This window comes from Syngnathus floridae, chromosome 2, assembly GCF_059516105.1.
Source record: "Syngnathus floridae isolate MCC-2025c chromosome 2, RoL_Sflo_1.0, whole genome shotgun sequence".
Classification (NCBI taxonomy): Eukaryota; Metazoa; Chordata; class Actinopteri; order Syngnathiformes; family Syngnathidae; genus Syngnathus; species Syngnathus floridae.
The window spans coordinates 21,350,305-21,366,583 of NC_142414.1; the positions used below are offsets into that span (position 1 = coordinate 21,350,305).

Sequence of the window (16,279 nt, forward strand, 5' to 3'; positions counted from 1 at the left end):
GTCAAAGCTTACAAATGCTTTACGTCAACAGCTCTTTTGAAATGACCGTCATCATGTGTCTGGCTCTTGTGGGCATGACCACATCCTTGACTCGTGAGAGAGTAACCCAGCGTGCACTGTCTCCTTGTGAGCAGCACTCTGCTAAAGGTGTCCTAACATTGCCACCGTCATGTGTTCACAGGACTGTGTTCGGAAACACACGGCATGGGTTTTATGTTGAAGATATTTACGAGCTCTGAGGGGCTGTCGGCTCTCTTCGACAATTATCTTGAGTCTACTGGACGAACGTGTGAGCACTGCAATGGCAGGGTTTTGGTGAACTCTGCGTCTTACTGCTGGGTTAGAAAAATAGCTGCCAAAATAACTCATTTTATAAGAAATTAAATCACCATTGTGCAAAAGATCATATAATATACAATTATGTAATCCATAATAGATAATATAACTATGGTTCGCTTAAATTTGCCCGATACAGAGCCTTTAATAGCCTAACAAACAGTTTTGGGATGATACTTTTGGAGATAGGGGCATTCCGCTTAATGCCAACTAACTATTCCAGTGACGTGTCTCCTTTAGCTTGGTACCCACCCCAGAGTGGATCGATGCAGCTCTGATTTGCTCAGGGTCAAATCCATCCACTCGTAGGCATACAGGGTACATTGGCTGATTTACTGATGCAGTTTGCCCATCAGTTTGCCCTTTCCAAACACAGCCATAATGCATAAAGGAGCCTATGAGGTCTGATCTCTGGTCAGCATAGTGTTGACCAATGTGAGCTCTCAAGTGATGCCAATTTTTTTTTTTCTCTGTGGCTACAATTCGCTTTTTTTTTACATGTCGACTAAGAAATATGATATTAGGTGAACAGAAGGTATGTTCTGCACTTTTAGATATGATGGATGCTAATGGTTAAGACATCTGTGTCACAGTTGGAAGGTCTGGGGTTTGAAACTCCACTCAGGGGCTTCCTGTGTTGTTAGCATATCCTTCCCGTGCTTGTGTCGAATTTCTCCTTTGAAGATCCCAAACTGTCCATGGCTGTGAGTGTGCCTTGTGATCTGCTGTCATCCCACGACACTAATGAAGACATGAGCAATATAAAGTGAATGTATAGAAACAGAATCGCACCTTCCCGGAGTCCAGTTGGGGCACTGTGGAATATAATGATGCTTGCACGTGAATGCTGTAATGATTGCAACATCAGCTTTAATTTTTGTGCTGGTGAGCATGCACGGCAGTTTGTTTGATGCTGAAGATTACAAAGTGTGTTTTGAAATACAGTGACAAATCACCTCTGCAATGCTATTGCAACACAACACATTGAGAGTATTTATTACACACCTGGTTTGCTATACACCCCAGTAAAAATGCCCCTTTTTTAAATCCAATTTTATTGTACTGCATTTTCTTTGAATGGATGGGCCAATGTGCATTTTACGTCTATGGAAAGAGAAAACGGATCCATTAAATAACTAATAACATAACTAAATGAATCAACTTTAGCGTGTCATGTGCAAGATGTAAAATCACATATTTTATACATTTACCATTCCAACAAGTCAACCAGGTCAAATTATTTGAGGATTACTAGAATATAGCCACTGCTCGCCTGCAAGTAAAAATGCATTATTTACAATGAGCCAGGGGCAAAACATCAAATTATTTTCGAGAAGCCAGTCTGAGGCTGAAACTGCCCCGTGGACATCATTATTTACCCAACCATAGCAACACTGCATTTTTTATATGGCTCCATCCACAGGTTTGACGCCAAACTCACCTTAATGATGCATGGCACAAATCCTAGTTTGCCTTCCCCTCTGGTCCAGGGATTGACGCACAGGCACTTGACACCAAAAGGAAGAACCCTCGCGCATGTCATCCTCCCACTTTGCAGAGGCTGCATGCAAATCAGCAAGTGTGCACATTTTAAAAAGCATACTATATTCTCTTACTATTTGTATTATCTGCTTCGAAACAGCTGCAAATTGTGTGACTGCTATAAATATACATGGACAGATAAACAATAATGTGATAAGGATAATTATGATAACGTGGCACATAAGGTCGAACATAATCGATTCCAGCTGGACTTTGGAGTACGTTCCTGGATCACCATTTTAAGTGTTTCATGCATCATTTTAACATTCTCCCATACAACAGTTAAAATGACTAACGGTGCGCGAAGAGAGATGAATGACTTACGTTGTGACACATAAAAAAACAACAAAACACAACATACTTTTGTGTTTGAGTATATCTGAGTGTGAGGCCAACCGTTAACTGAGCGTCACGCAAATGATTTTCATGAGTTGCTCTTTTCTGTCTTTGTAATCTCCACTGACGAACAAACATACAAGCTTGAGCTGCCACAACAATCCACTTTTCCTTCACAATTGTGCCATAGTTTTTTGCGATTAAATCAAATAATGGTGGCACTTCAAAACTATGCTAGACTCCCCGGGGTCTCATTTTTTTTGTTGCAATGATTTGGTAGGTCTGCAAGGGTCAGTCGGCAACTGAAATTGGTTTGCGATTATCCAGTTCTGTCAAGTTGCTCTTGTGTGCGCCTGGCTTTATTATGAAACTCCACCAATTTGTAGTACCGTATTTTCCGCACTATAAGGTGCACCTTCATTGAATGGCCTATTTTAGGAATATTTTCATATATAGGGCACACGGTAATATAAAGCGCATAGAGTAGAAGCTACTACAGTCAAACGTTTGACTGGGGTTGCGTTATTTATCCACTAGATGAAGTCGTGCTAAATGGAATGGCAACAAAACAATCAAATAGGTCATTCAGTCTAACTTTATTAATACAATATGATATACAATACAGTAACTGGAGTCTATGAAATTTAAGTTTAAATCAAACGTTAGGGCATTCACAATACGCATTTACGCAATACATCTAGAATATAATAACTCTCAAAATTGTTCAACTTACATTTAAAAGTTAGTGCTTTCGCAATAACTGAGCGATGTTCAAATGTTAATGTGCATATTCACAATATCGAACAGTTGGACGAGTATGGCATCCAATATGCCCGGCTCCCCCTTGTCATGTGTTTACCGCTATTAGTACTTCGGTGACGCCCCTGACCACGGTAGCCGTAATGCTCCAAGCAATGCAACCTTGTATTCTACCAGTTGTACTGAAACATTTTGCTAGAGTGCTGTGTACAACCAGTATGGATCAACCAATTCACCAATTGAGCCATATATAAAGTGCTCCAGATTATCAGGCACACTGTTGTTTTCTTGAGTAAATTAAAGGCTTTTAAGTACGCCTTATAGTGCAGAAAATATGGTACAACATTCACCTTTTTTTAAACTGGCCACAATAGATTTTGCACCTATCCAGATATTTTTTGTGCTTTTTCTGTCACCTTAAAATGCCACAATATACTGCCAAAACAAACTGCTTCATATAAGCACACATACAATGCTACATTTGTTGTGACTTGGCTTGTTCTGGAGTAGGCTGTAACAGATTATTGGCGTTTGAATTAATTTCTATAGGAAGTATTGATTTGATGTACAATACATGTGAATTGACTTGGTCACAGAACAAATTAAACTCATAAGTCAAGGACTTGCTGTATTTGGAAAAATTAGTGTCTTCTGTATTCCTGAGTGAAAAACAGAAAAGAATGGCTAACAAAAGTGACAATCAGTGTTTGGGGTCACTGCACAAGCCTTTATTTCGTCTTCTTTTTTTCTTTTTTATAATGCTATGAAATGTCTTTGAAATTATACTTAAGTGTTTTACGATCATAGTTTGAGGTAAATTAACTCGTTTAAACTATAGGAAATTTCTGTCTAAACATCCTTCAAACTGCCACAAATAGGTTTACTGTGTGTAAGTGTGAATGTAGCAATATAGACTGAAGTTAGAGAAATTTTGACTGCATTTCAGCTCACAAGCATGCCAGGTTTTTGTGGAGGACAAAAGAGGGCAGCCTTGCACTCACTTTCACTTCTTACATGGTCACACTTTGCGGAGCAAATGTGCATTCAAGACAACAGCATTGCTGCAGCACGCTGATTCCCAATGTGACAAAAACACACCAACCACTTAAGTGTGTACGTGTATACAATACGATACACACATGGATGCATGTATGGAAGACTGCTGTCAACTCCCATCCGGCTATTAAAGTGGATCCTGAGCCCCCTAGGCACGTAACTACTAATGGAGCCTTGATTGGCAGGTAGAGACATGGAGGGCATAACTGTGAATCACTCAACCTGTGTGTACGTAAAAGTGTGTGTGTGTGTGTGTGTGTGTGTGTGTGTGTGTGTGTGTGTGTGTGTGTGTGTGTGTGTGTGTGTGTGTGTGTTTTTTGCGTGTATACGACACAATCTCTACTTATCAGTGTCCGTGGCAACAGGTGGAGAGGGAACAAAATGAGAACTGGCAGACAAACTGAAGAAAGAGGGTTATGCAGTAGAGCAACTCTACGGTGCAACACATTTTTGTGATAATGTCGTTCTAAAAACATATTTACAGTATGTATAATTTAGCTACATCTACATATGTTACACACACACACACGCACACACACACACACGCATGTATCATATTTATATTTGTATTATTTATACATTATTTCCTGTATGTCATTTATATGATCAATATCGTATTTACATGTTTGAAATTATTATTTATTTACTGTATGTCATTTATACTATCAATATAGTATTTACCTGTTTGAAATTATTATTTAATGTTCTAATGATAACATATGCACTTATATGGTTTAATATACACTTATTGATACACAAAAAATGAATGTATGTTAAAAATGAGAGGGTGACTACTTTGCGGATTTTCACATATCGCTGGTGGTCCTGGAACTAATTATCCGTCCTGTAATTTTCTGTATTCATTTTAAATCTCTGATTCAATAGACCACATATATTACTAATGAAAAAATAAAAAGAATTGCATCTTTAAGGCCACTTAAAATCTCCGCCCCTAATTGATGATGTCACAACAGGTGGAAGGAGGGAAAAAGTTTTTAGCCACAGGAAACAGGCCGGCTGCCTTTTGGATCACTGCTGATTCACCAGGTGACATTTAAACCAAAGTTGACTGGAAGGAACACATGGAGAGTCGTCATGCATTCAACACAAGAAAGGTCAGAAAAAAAATGCTGTTCTGCTCATGTTGAAGAGGCGATCTTGTAATGGTTCACGTCATTTCTCACCAAAGATGACCATTGATATGTTCTATTGAATGTCTGATAGAGAGGTGGTGGTTTGTTTGGAGTTTGGTGGACTGTTGAAGCACAGTACAAGTTTCCCCTGTTTTGCTTTTACTGGCACATTTCTGTGACAATACAAAGAAAAACCAATACAAAACAGAAAAAGCAAAGCACAAAGCGACATGAGATTTGCCAATGTCTTGTGCTTTCTTTTTTGCCCTCCCCTGCTTCTGGTTTCCTGCACAAGGTTGAACATCACTCTGGTACAAAATGAAGGCATTGTTCCAGAAAGAGAAAGCTGGCTTTGCGAAGAGGATTACATCTCAGTGTTGAGCGGTGGGATTCCGTTCCTTCTGGCTTATGGGCTGCATCACTACGCTTTTATGATTGTTTCCGGCGCAGGACTTCTGAGGGGGAAAAGTAAGCTAAATAGAAGGAAGTAGGAATACAAAATTTAACAGAAATGAAGTTGAACCTAAACTAAAATAACTCAGAAGCAAATGATGCTGTGATTATTTAGTACTGCAAATATAATAATGTCAAGGAACGACCATTTCAATACATCTCTTTATTGCCAATAATTGTATTAATTATTTAAAGGTATGATTAATCACAATAAATTTCACACCTTTAACCAATTTTTGAATGATATATTGATCCATTATAATGCCTATCCCTGATTTAAAGTAGCAGTCATTATTTAATGATGTTAAAAAAGAATAAAAAATGCGTGAAAATAAAATAAAAATGTGATTGGTGCAACAACACCGACAAATAAATAAAACAATATACTGGTAGTTTTATTTCTTTACTTTTGTTGTTTTTACAATTGTCGCATTTTCAAAATTGCAAACCTATTCATTTTTGCTAGCTTTCTGACAAACCTGCCAAAATTCAAGCAGATATGGACAGAAACTCACCTTTTAGAACATCACAAGCATAGTAAATCAGAAAATGCTTGGGGAATACAATAATAGGCACAGCATCTTGGGTCGGATTCACATTGACTCAATATGAGCAGTAGAGTGGGCAGAGCTCCCAAAATATTTGATGACATGTTGTTAAATTATCACGCTGCAAAATGATACTGAGGTAAATGATGTGCATTTGATCGTCGGAGCGGTTGGCCGGTGGACTCGAGTGCTGCTTTATTCCTCCTATTCCCGCTCCAACCTGTCAGCGGTTTGACTGGGGCTGCTTCAGGTACTGTACTGTGCTGACACTGATGGCTGCGCCATGCACCTCCCATCCACTCAGGCTGAAAACACAACCTGGCATTTTCCTGGAGCTGATGGGAGACAAGGAAGACAGAGCTCTTACCTATTTTGACAGGGTGCCTCACTGCCTTACTTCGCAGTGGCAGTAGAAATTGTGAGGGACTCAGTGCTTGGGAAGTTACAGCAACATTTTCATATGTGTGTTGCCCTCAATGTCCCTAGCGTCGGAGAGTGGCTTGGTTTTAATGCCCGGTTGGCATTTTGCTAACCCCTGCTCGCTTCAGTTACTGTTTCTAAGTCCAACTTTCGGAACGAACACTTTCATTGTCCACTCTTTGAAAACTTGAAGAACTGTAGTAGAAAAAAATCAAAGAAAGAAGTGACTCGAGTAGGGCTGTCACTATCGAATATTTTTGGACTCTATTAGTACATCAATTATTCCACCGATTACCTAATCAAATAATTGGATACAATTTGTTTGCATTAAAGTGTAGTAAAAAACACTCCCATGATTGAGCAATTGATCACTAGATGTTAGTCGATTACATTCCCTTGAAATTAGAAAATGTTTATGCACAACTCATTGCATGATGTGGATCTAAATTTCAGGAGCGTCATACTTGATGCAGTTTGCAGTAAGTAAAGTTCAGTAATGATTTTTCTCAGGATCAAAGCAAAAGAGGAAAAGGCCACATATCTCCCCCAGGGCGATCGCCAGCCACATTGAACAAGGTTCAAGATAAAGTTATGAGCGATCTGCTGTAGTGCACTGGAAAAACCTTAAGCCCCGATACTGACCCTGATTCTTTGTCCGTGGAAGAGTTTGATTAAAAAAAAGATCAATGTCAGAATGCTTGTATCGTTCAACTTCTGGACTGGACTCAATCTTCAAACAAGTTATATAGCTTCCCACCAACCCCTCTTTTTTGCGTCTTTCATGTTCATCACCTCTACAACCACATGTCCTCACCTCACCTTCAAGTTTTCTCTATCTTTCCACTTCCTGTCATCTCTCCTACGATCTTGCTCTTGGAGCACACACCCTTGTGTTAATCGTGGCTTTTTCTTCTCGCCATGGGGGAAATGTCCATACTGTAACTCCTCTCTTCATCTGGAATTAATGTGGAGTGTTGCTGAAGGATCGGGGACGTCTAAGAATGGTTATTATAGTCGGTGTAATACAAGGGAGGGCCAATTCTACCTGTGTCCTGGATTCCTGGAACTACAATATTGTTGGGGCTTCACTCTTCGATGAGATGACAAAGTCTTACATAAAAATCTTCCGTGATTGACTGAAGTGAGTAGTAATATTTTTAGAGAGCCATATCATACCAAATCAGCTTTTTGGAACTTTTACACAAGTTTAAAAACATTTATGTTTTTAAAGGCACAAACTATAAGCAATCACACCCAGAAAGTATTTTGCCATCTCTACTTATGCCTACTTCAATCTCTAAAAATATCAGACCGATCTCCCTTATAGTTAGGATATTATAGACAAAACGTTTTTCTCATTCACTTAACATTCACAAAATCAAGAATATTGGGGCAATCGTTCTACTATTTTTAAAGGTTGACGCGCGATAAATGGACATGTCAATATAAATTTGGGTGACGATTGGTAGCAGTTTTTGCACATTAGGTGACATGTTTTTATTACGATAAGTGTTTTAAGATGGTCCCTGGCACTATCACATTTGAGTAGGTAAATGAGTAGTTTACAGTAAAAAGCCAATTGAACCCATTCCATGAAAGAAACAGCAGCTGCTTTTACAAACTCTTTTGACATCTAAATTGCAGATTATAATTATGTTCCTTTTTTCTTGTTTTTATTGCTTCGGCAGACGTTATTGTGTATGCCATATTGGATGTGTCCTTCATATTATCCATAAAATTTGTAAATTATATTCATAAAATTAAGTCATTCATTACAAACTCGGATGGCGAGTCTGGACATGACATGAAGACATTTTATTTGTTCTTCCTCTCCTCTGCTAGTTGAGGCTGATCTTCCTTCTTTGTGTGATATTAGGAGTAGTAGTGGTTTAAACACGCAGGCCAGTTTTTTTTCGGAGAATACAACTTGTACATCTATACATCTAAATTGCAGATTATAATTATGTTCCTTTTTTCTTGTTTTTATTGCTTCGGCAGACGTTATTGTGTATGCCATATTGGATGTGTCCTTCATATTATCCATAAAATTTGTAAATTATATTCATAAAATTAAGTCATTCATTACAAACTCGGATGGCGAGTCTGGACATGACATGAAGACATTTTATTTGTTCTTCCTCTCCTCTGCTAGTTGAGGCTGATCTTCCTTCTTTGTGTGATATTAGGAGTGGTAGTGGTTTAAACACGCAGGGCAGTTTTTTTTCGGAGAATACAACTTGTACAACTTGAGACGATCCACGGTACTACTTGCTTCATTTCCTAAGGTCCCAATCGTCATTTGCGTCTGTCATACTCCTTCCCCATCCACCACCTATGCCATCCTCCCCTCATCTTCCTCATGTGTAAAAAGGGCAAGCCTGTCACAATGCTTTAGCCACAATGCATTGTTTTCTCTAAGGCACAGACTGGGTCAGCTGATCTTGACGCTGCACTCACTGTCAGGCGGAAAAGTCCTGAAACAAAGATCCAACAGTGGGCGACATGAAAGTGGTGGAAAGTTCTGAATGCTTGTTTGAATCTTTTCATGTTTAAACTACAATCAGGAACCATAGAGAGACAAAAAGAAATGAAAAGAAAGCATTGTCAAGAAAGGTTTGAGGAACAAGAGGCAAGGCAGCAAATGTAAGACTTTTAGAGAATGAAATATTTTAAGATGTTTAAAAGCAATGTAAAGAAATCGAGTAGAGTAGATTATTTTTATGAACGTAGTATAATGCAAGAATATAATTTGGGAAAATGTTATTAATAATACAGATGGGAAATAAAAAAAACCATACTTTTTTACACAAATGTCACTTGTGTTGGAAGCTTATTTGATATTTGTGCAGCAGAACAGCTAAATGCTGCTTCACCAAATTTTCTTCGAACTCTGAGCTCCACTAATTGACCCTCTGCACCCTATTGGGTTTACAGTATATTATATAATCATTGCTTTAATGTCTTCAGGACCTAAGCCATTAAGTGATTTTATGGACCAGTAGCCTAATTTCAAAATACATTCTACAGCGGACTGAGAACCAGCATGAAGTCTTTTGGACTGGACTAATATGTTCTAATGTCTTTGTTCTGAAGCCCAGCTACAGTGTTCTGAATGAGCTGCAGCTGTTTGTCTTCCGAGGCAGCCCAATCAGAAGACCACGACAAAAATCAAGTCTAAAAGCATTAATATGCTTCTCCTCGTCTGCTAGAAGCATGCAAGTTTTCAGTCTGGATAAAAGTTTCAGCAGGTAAAAAAAGACTGTTCCAGTGATTGATTGTGACTGCTGAAAGACAGATCCAAATAAATCAGCACACCAAAGTTTGGGACTTGGTCTTTAGTGTTTACTAACAGCAGTCCTCTTTTCTTTATTGCTAAAAAACAATTACCTTAGTTTTGTTTTGGTTTAGTAAGTTCACCTTGGAGTTCACCTTGGCTTGTTTCTGTCCAAGGCTTGGACATCTCAATTGAACTGTTGTCATTGTTGGCAAGATATAAATCAAGTTTATCTGTCAAGGTTATCTTATCTTCTTATGTTCATGAATTTTTGTGAGTAGTGAAAACATCTTGAAAAATGTTTCTGTAATGAGAAGAAGCAAGAGTGTAAGTGTAACTCTGTTCAGTTTGCAACTGATTCAGTGCACTGGGCCGCACTATGGCCTGTGCCAAAGCTCAAATCAAGCTTGTCCTTGTTAAATTGCATAAGAGGCTGAACTGCTTTTTGGCTAAATTAAGTCCCTCTGTTGCGCTGCAGTTGACTGACCCAATCCTTTGCCGCCTTGTTCACACTCAATCCTATGATTCTCTTTCCTTAAGGCACTCTCTAGCCCAGGGGTCACCAACCTTTCTTAAACGGAGAGCTACTTCCTGGGTACTGATTAAAGCAAAGGGCTACCAGTTTGACACATACTTCTGAAATAGTCAATTTGCTCAATTTGGCTTTCACTATGTGTTATTATTGTCATTTCCAGTTCACATGTAAGTGTGATTTTAACAAGAATAGCAAAAATACAGTCAAACCTTGGTTTTTGACCACAATCCGTTCCAGAAGGCGGTTCGAGAAGCAAATCGGTCGAATTCCGAATCTATTTTTACAAATAATGGGAAAAAATATAATCCGTTTCAAGACAAAAACCCCGCCTTTCTTAAGCATGTTTTCATTTGCGCATATTTGTCCGATCGCGCAACATCAGCGCACCGCCGAACGCGTAAACCGTAGCGCGTCGCCCACCGCGCAACTGCACCGCGCCGGTCGCATTATTGTCACAGAGCCGTCGCTGAAATTTAGAAAATATTTCAAAAGTCCTGAGGTACTTTCCAAAATTTAAGTGGACCTAAGTGCGCAGGGAGCTTAATTTTGTCCGATCGCGCAACAGCAGCGCACCGCCGAACACGCAACCGTAGCGCGTCGCCGACCGCGCAACTGCACCGTGCTGGTCGCATTATTGTGACAGAGCGGTCGCTAAAATTTAGAAAATATTTTTAAAGTCCTGATGTACTTTAAAAAATCTAAGTGGACCTCAGTGCGCAGGGAGCTTAATTTAGTCCGATCGCTTAACCGCAGCGCACCGCCGAACGCGCAACGTCGCCCACCCCGCAACTACACCGCGCTGGGCGCGTTACTGTGACAGAGCCGTCGCTAAAATTTGGAAAATATTTTAAAAGTTTTGATGTACTTTCCAAAATTTAAGTGGACCTCAGTGCGCAGGAATCTTAATTTTGTCCGATCACGCATCCGCAGCGCGCCGGGCGCTCACTGTCACATTGCTTTAAGAGCGTCTTTGTTTTTCAGAATTTCTTTACTGCTCCCACTTGCTGTCTTTGGAGGCATGATTAGGGGTTAATACAATCCTCAAAGTAACGAAAATACAATAACAACGGAGTCAGTCGGCATCCGGGCCGCGCGGTCGGGTTTTCTCGGGTCCTCCCGGCTCATCTCGCGAGGTTCGACCTCCGAATTTTGTTCTACAACCGAAGCAAAAAAATCTCGAATTTTTTGTTCGAATTCCGATTATTTCGAGAACAGGGACGTTCAAAAACCGAGGTTTGACTGCAAAATAAATAGATGCAGCTCAGTGACAAGTGCCGCTATTTGAGCTAATTTTAGAACAGTCCTGCGGGCGACTCGTGCGGTCCTCACGGGCGACCGGGTGCCCGCGGGCAACGTGTTGGTGACCCCTGCTCTAGCCCAAATGCCGTTTTTTTCCCTCCCTTCTGGAACAATATGTACTCGCGACGAGCCAAGCAGGGGCTGTCTTGGCCCACCTGCTTGCTGTGATAGTAAGGGCTTTAATGAAAACACAGTTTGAGGAATGTGAATTGAATTTCATACTTGGACGCTTCGACACTACATGTGGTTCTCTTTAATAAAGACAGGAGAGTGAGCGAGAGAGCGTGAGAGAGAGACAGCGCAGAGCCACTCGGGCAACGGAAGATATGCTGAGGCTTTTCTCATTGCTGCTCCCATTCCTGCATCCTTAAGCTCGGCTGTGTGCTTGTTGTTGCATGGACGTAGGCGGGGCTTGTCAATGAGGGGCAATTCTACACCTTTTCAAGATAACGCTGACTGTTCATCCGATTCCAAACATTCCTCTCTCATTTATTTCCTCTGTCCCTGTCTGATACCCTTGGAGTCATCTTAAAATGACTACAGCTTTTACAATCACACTTTGCAAAGTTTGTTCTATTTTAGAGTGATGCGAAGCTTAAGTACGGTTTACTGGGTCTACAACCCAGGCAAAATTGACTCAGCCCAATTCCTTTAGGGCTTATTTGTGTTGTCATGTTACTAGTATTTTTTTGTAATGAACGGAATAGATTTAGTTGTCCCAGTAAACAAAAAACTGAATTTACCTTATTGTCAGCTACATGATAAAAACAGAAAATCCACTTCTCAACCATGTCTGTCTGGGATAACTGCATGTCAAATGTGCTCTTGCTCCTCGCAGCATGGCATTTCTCGGAATGATTGAGGTGGTGGCGGCTCTGGTGAGGTGTTGGAGTGGGATAGATTTGTTTTTGAAAATACAGTTAAAAACAAAACAAAAAACCTTCACTCTTATTCACCCCGGTTCGAGTTTTCAAAAATGTATAAATTCCAGCTTGCATGTCCAGAGAAGGCCAAATTATTTCGAAACAAATAAAATACCTTGATTACTGCTTATGATTTAGAGCTGTATAAAGAAATGATGGATTTTAATTTCAGCACACATTAATCTAATGTTTTTTATTTTTTTATTTAGTAGTTGTCTTTGGTCATCCAAAAAAAGTGAATGAATAAAAGTATATAAAAAATTCAACAGTTAAAAACAATCGAAAGAAACAAACCCAATAGCTGTATTTTTCTTTCTACCTCAAAAGCATTTTTCTTCATCTGAACTTCCCCATACACATTTGTGAAGAAAGTTCATCCCATATTTGAAAATATATCATTTTGATCTAGTTGATTCATCACCACTTGTGAAGGACACAGGAAGCGATTCAATGGATATTTATGAAATAGGGAGTGAATGTAGTCAAAGGGGGCGGCTCGGTGGGGCACTTTTTAGCACGTCCGCCTCACAGTTAAGAGGGTGCGGGTTCGATTCCAACTCCGCGTGTGAAGTTTGCATGTTCTCCCCGTGTCTGCGTGTTTTTTTGCCGGGCACTCCGGTTTCCTCCCACATCCCAAAAACATTGAGCGCGCTAAATTGCCCTTAGGTGCGAGTGCGAGTGCGGATGGTTGTTCGTCTCTCTGTGCTCTGCGATTGGCTGGCAACCAGTTCAGGGTGTCCTCCGCCCACTGCCTGATGACAGCTGGGATAGGCTCCAGCACATCCAAAGCGGTACAGAAAATGGATGGATGGATGTAGCCAAAGGAACTTGAGCATTTTCCATATTTCATGACAGAGGCAGACAAAAAGAGAGTTTGAAGAAAAAAAAAATGCGGCAAAAGAGGTAGGTGTCGACAAATTGCAAATGTTCCCTCGCAGCTCTGACTGACAGAGCAATCATCTTGCCGGCGCATCTTGAGGCGACGCCTGGCTGACTGTTGTTAATTGAAATGTAATTGGAGAAGTGTGTTGCTGGGATGGCCGTGATCCGCACATCTTATCCACGTCAGAGCAATTAATAACACATTCAGTCCTCTACTTGTCTCGCCACTTCCATCTGCATTGATATTTCCAGTGGGCATGAGGAATTAGAATGGAGGAAGAACTAATGGGAAAGGGATTATTCCAAAAAAGGAAGCTAGGGGCAAAGCCTGGAATTGGGCAAAATACCTGTGAGAGGATTTGGTTTAATTGTCTTGGTAGAACTTTGTCTTTACTAGTTTTGTGCACAGGGAAGCATTCTCTTTTCAAAAGTAAGAATATAATACACAATAATTGGCTAAAAACATTGTAGGAGGATGTCACATGATATTTTGTGCCAAAATATGCATCAATTATAGATAGATGGATGGATAGATAGATGGATAGATATGTCATTCTGCTGCTCTGTAATGAAAGACATACATTGTTTATTTCAAACCACCACTGTCAAGTGTCAGGATAATCATCCAGCATCATTAGTTGTCAATGTCGCATAGTGAAGCATTGCTGCAAGCGTAAAGTTGCAATTAAGAATGCACAGCAGGGTGAATAAGTGAGATTAATGGCTGCCAATGACTGAAGCAAATCAATGACTGAGTCTCGGCCCAAGCACACACACACACGCGCGCACGCACGCACACACACACACACTATTGAGTACAACATATCTTAACGTTCCTCAAAGTGGCATTTTACTGAAGTAAGGAAACTAACCTGAGTGAGAGCTCAACTCGGTGATAAATGTTTGGGTTGAAGTCAAGGAGGGGATTTGCCTCTAAAATATATGGCTAAACATATACTGTATGGAAGTGACCCCTAAACATTTTATAGAACACAAATAGACGAGTGACTATTAGCTTTAAAGGACAGTTAAATGTATTGGAGAATAGCTTGTACTTTTATTGTGCATTTTACAATTTTGTCTTTTTATAAAAAATGTAATATGCAGACAAAAAATGATACTGGACCTAAGATAACGTTTTATCATGGCAAATGTGAGCCTCCAAATTATGTATTGCAATGACGGTAACATTTTTCTACACAGTTGACGAGACTGAGAACTCCGTTCCTTCTGGTACTGTGTCATCATTGGATGAATGAGGCTAGGGTTCAAGTGCTTTTGATACCTTGGGAAAACAGAAGTGCTTTTCAAGTGAAAACCCATTTTGTTAGATAATTGTTAGATTAATAATTATTTAAAAACAACATAATGACATGTTTTCATTTGTTCATTTGCTACATAATCTTTACAGGACATGCCACATTATTTCATAAGTGGATTTGCGTCATCAGATGGCAACGGTTGCTTTCTTAGCTAAATAAAAGCACTAAACTAATTTCCACAAGACTGGTAGCTCACAGAAGAGTCACTTAAATATGTTGATTTTAGGGGCTTTAAATACATACAAAAAAAGGATGGGAGGAGCTCTATACGGTATACCTGCACTATAATGGTACCAGTGGTTTTAACTGTACATTTGTTTGAATTCACTATGATTTCCCCAGCGAACCAGTTAATTTCTTACGCTCTGTCCTTTCCTTTTGTCCCCCTGTCTCTCTTAAAGTCTTTGTCCCCACCTCCATCACTTCTCCTGTCTTCTACCCCTCTTCTATTCCCTTTACCTGCCATTTTGCTTTCATTCCTTTTCCTCCCTCCCCCTCCCTTTCTTTCGCTCTTTCGCTCATCTTTGCTTTTCAAAAAAGCCCAATTTTCTCTTTCTCTGTATGTACATGGATCCTATTTCCGTCTCCAGAGACCCCTCCTACCTCCGAATCACCCTTCATCCTCCCCTCCATCTCCGGGTCTTGCCAGGCATTTATGCCTCTTTGGTGCATGCTATTACAGCATCCCTATTACAGCATCACTTTGCATTTAGATAACCATCGCCTCGCCACCCTAAATTGGTCCAGAGCAGGGTGGGGGGGGTGGGGGTGGGGTTAGATTAAGAAAGGAGGATGGAGACAACGAGGTAGAGGAAAAGGAAGAGTAGGATTTGATATCAAAGTTCACCCGAATCCTTTCCAGAGATAATTGCAGATGCTGAGCCTTGACACCTAAGGAAATTTCAGATGAAATACACACCAGCAATTTCACCACAATTATGATCAGCAGTTTCTTTTTTTTTTTTTTTTTGCATTCACATTTTCATTCAACTCATCCACACCCACGCCACCACCAGCTGTGCCAACAACATCTCGAGCGCCACGGTGATGCATTCACTAGTAAACGAGTTGTATCCCAGACCATAGACGTAATTGCTTTCTTAAATTAGTAGCCTCAACTCAAATAAAAACTCTGGTTCGATCGGGTGCCAGTTAGGTCGTTGACTTGAATAAATGATGCTACTGGCTAGCTGGATTGTGTTTACTGTAGCCACGTTTCCACATCATAGGTTTTTTTTTTTTTTGGTACGGTGAAGTGTTAATGTTTGCATTTAAGCTAAAGAACAGTCAACAGTTGCAAAAGTAAGAGGATATTCTGGAAAAACAGCAGGTTTATGAACACAATATAGCCGATTTCAAATATTATTTTACTACTGTTATTTTTTAACGATAAGCCGCACCAGCTAAAATTGTTTGTGTTTTGTTCATATATAAACCGCACTGGACTATAAGCCGCAGGTT

At 40.0% G+C, this 16,279-nt stretch overlaps 1 protein-coding gene across 3 annotated transcripts in view; it reads left to right on the forward strand.

The window, feature by feature from the left end:
* The first annotated feature begins 5,015 nt into the window (after positions 1 to 5,015).
* The window catches only part of LOC148402575 (plexin-A1-like), a 178,090-nt gene continuing 166,826 nt past the window's right edge, over positions 5,016 to 16,279 (forward strand). For 2 of the 3 annotated variants that reach the window (XM_088359936.1, XM_088359963.1), the window contains exon 1: positions 5,016 to 5,144. The gene's annotated coding sequence lies outside the window, so the exon portion shown is untranslated. The remainder of the gene's footprint in view (positions 5,145 to 16,279) is intronic. The other variant, XM_088359955.1, reaches the window with a different exon arrangement.